The 3,071-nt window shown below is 39.3% G+C and overlaps 1 non-coding gene across 1 annotated transcript; it reads left to right on the top strand.

Annotated features, from left to right (window-relative positions):
- The first annotated feature begins 2,689 nt into the window (after positions 1–2,689).
- On the top strand, positions 2,690–2,850 carry LOC136404517 (U1 spliceosomal RNA). Its single transcript, XR_010751283.1, has one exon. It is a non-coding gene; the product is annotated as a U1 spliceosomal RNA (small nuclear RNA).
- Positions 2,851–3,071: the final 221 nt, after the last annotated feature.

The following is a 3,071-nucleotide window of genomic DNA, read 5'->3' as shown; positions in this document are numbered from 1 at the left end:
GGAGAAGAGCACCGGTTACAGACTAGGGGCAAGTTATATAGTGCTTGGGAGAGCCTGAGGGGATACTGAGGCAAAAGTCTCGGTATGTCCGGAATGCTCCTCCTTGGGGGGCTTTGAGCATGTGGGTGTTGAATCAAAAGTCCTGGTGTGTCCGGAGCCCCTCCTTTGGGGCAGCTTGTCAGCTTTTTGGAATTCCTCTGTCTCAAGGGTGATAGTCCAGTAAGGGTGAGGTCTGACAGATAAGCGGAACATCAAGAGGGCAGTTTGGAATACACATATCTATCACTTACGAAAATAAATCTAAGCAGGGTTTGGTGACTAAACTTTGCAAAATAATATTCTGAAAATTTTATATTTGTCTTGTTCTTGTTGCACATAAAAACATTTTCCCCCTGGCCCTGGCCAGTTGGCTCAGCAGTAGAGTGTTGGCCTGGTGTGTGGAAGTCCCAGATTTGATTCCCTGCCAGGGCACACAGGAGAAGCGCCTATCTGCTTTTCCACCCTTTCCCTTTTTCTTCCTCTCTATTTCTCTCTCTTCCCCTCCTGCAGCCAGGGCTCCATTGGCTTGGGCGCAGAGGATGGCTATGTGCCCTCCGCCTCAGGCACTAGAATGACTCTAGCCACAGCAGGGGCAACACCCCAAATGGGCAGAGCATCACCCCCCTGGTGGGCATACTGGGTGGATCCCGGCGGGGCGCATGCGAGAGTCTGTCTGACTGTCTCCCTGCTTCTAACTTCAGAAAAATTAAAAATTAAAAAAAAAACTTCTCCTTTTTATTCAATGCTTCTCAGAGCAACCACATTTTTGGTCTTGGATATCTGGGCTTCCCTAAAATCTTTAAGGAATATTTGGTATTCTGGAATGCCCTAGAATATCTTCCAAACCTCCAGGGAGATGAGAATAATTCATCTACAAAGAGAAAGGGAACTGAATTTCAAGAGTAAGAGAGAAGAAAGTTCTTAGAAAAGCAGACACCTTTAAAAAATTCTTTCACTGCATCCAGAGACCAGAGAGGTTCAGTGAATAGAGAACTTGTGAGGGAGTGATGTATAAGTCCCTGCAGTCTGAGTACTATGACCCCCTCCCCCCCGCCTTGGGAGCCACAGCCAAGAGCCAGCAGCCTGACTTGGCAGTGAGGACAGAGGCATTAAGAAATAAGCGACTGCCTGCCTTAGAAGAGATTAGCTGGGCTTGAGCAGTGAACAGCTTCTCAGTGACCATAATGGACTACACAACGAGGTTCTTCTCCCAACTTTCCTGCTTTACCGAAGTCTGAAGTTCCTTTTCGAGAAAGGGCCCTGAGAAAATATTAATATTGGGTGGGCTGCCAAATGCGATGACAGGGATGTGAGCTGGGTTCAATCTGAGTCAGCAACGTAAATAAAAATTACAATAGTGTCACTTTGTTTTACAGTCACCTATCTAGCTCACAGTAGAGATCTGTACTTCTGAGAGAAACAGCACTGTGTCTAGAATCTTGCTTTGCACAGAGATTTCCAGACTTGATATTTAAATTTAAATATTATTTTGTAACAGGTTATTTTCTGTAAGAGGTAAGGAGCAAACAGCTTTTTATACATGGAAGTTTATATAATCACTGTATGAGGTATGTAACTATTATAAGATTTGAAAACTCGTTATTGTACTATAATGCCACCTTACAAAAAGCTTCTGGTCACATCATTACATACTTAACCAAAGCTATGTCATTCTCAAATTTAAAAATCTAATCATAATCAGAGTTTGCGATCCTGAAGTATAAAATACCCAGAAGTGCACAGAAGTACAAAGCCTTAGGGTGTTCTGTGTAAACAAGCCTCTACTGAAGTGCTCTAGTACCCGTCCCATGGAACTATGCTAAGGGACTGTGGAACCCCTATATTTTCCTTCGACTTAGGTCCTTTGACATCTTTTACTAGAGAACATTTAAGAATACAAAACTTATATATGCTTCCTTTGCATTACAGTAGTATGTTCCTATGGCATAATTTAGTTGGTCCCATTTTCTTCTCTTCATTATTTTATGTGAAAACACATTTAACACTTATTTAAAATATTAAATAATACTTTGTTTCCATGTCTCAAGCATTACCAAATTATACATTTATTATTAAAAAATGGCCGAACAAGTCAGCTTACTGAGAAAACTTGCATTTTAATTTTAGGTTAAGAATTTTAGAAATCAAAGGATGACTTGATGTAAGTATTTATTTTAATGTTAACTACTCAAATTTAAGACAGGATATATTAAAGTCTTTGTCTACCTATTTTAACTGCTTTCTCACTTTGTTTTGTTTTTTTTTGCAAGAGAATAGGCCAAATTAATCAAACAATTCTTTAATATAACATCTAACACTCTACATTTCTTTTTAAAATTTTTATAAGATTTTTATTGTTAATAGAACAAGAATTTTTTCTCTTTGTTCTCTTGTGATATCTTTATGACATATAGTTATGTCCTTATAAACGTAATAATCTTATAATAGCATATAGTTGCATTGGGACTCCCATAGTACAGGCAAATTCCTTTTCATTGAAAATTGTATATTTTAAAATAGTTTTTATTAGGGGACGCCCCAATCTATACATACAAGGAATGCCACTCACTTAGTGGATATAGGCATTTAAATTTCAGAGAAAAGTGAATACAGCTAATAGCATTACTTCATTGTTAAAGACACCTATTGCATACTCCCTGGCAGGGAGATACCATGATCACAAACACGGTTTTCCCAGGTGAGGCTGCTCCATTGTACTCCAGATGCGCTGACCCCTGCGATTTCTCCAAATGTGGGAAACTCAACTGCATGATATGTGGTAATGGGGGATTGCGTTAGCGCTCTCCCCTGAAAAACAAAAAAGACACCCATTGCATTTTAAAGATTTGACAAATGTGATAATAGGACTGAGATCAAAGAACCACAAGAGAAAGAAAGCTTATTCTTTGACTTTTAAGCATTGTTTGTATTTGTTATACTTCTATTGAATTTTCTAAAACTTCTTAGCAACAGTGTAGATTCGTTAGCAGCAAAATGGCATCCAAATGTTATCGGTGATTGGTCCTTGGTTC

Source organism: Saccopteryx leptura, chromosome 4 (genome assembly GCF_036850995.1).
Source record: "Saccopteryx leptura isolate mSacLep1 chromosome 4, mSacLep1_pri_phased_curated, whole genome shotgun sequence".
Classification (NCBI taxonomy): domain Eukaryota; kingdom Metazoa; phylum Chordata; class Mammalia; order Chiroptera; family Emballonuridae; genus Saccopteryx; species Saccopteryx leptura.
The sequence above is the reverse complement of the archived record's forward strand: the minus strand, read 5'-3'. Positions and strand labels throughout refer to the sequence as shown.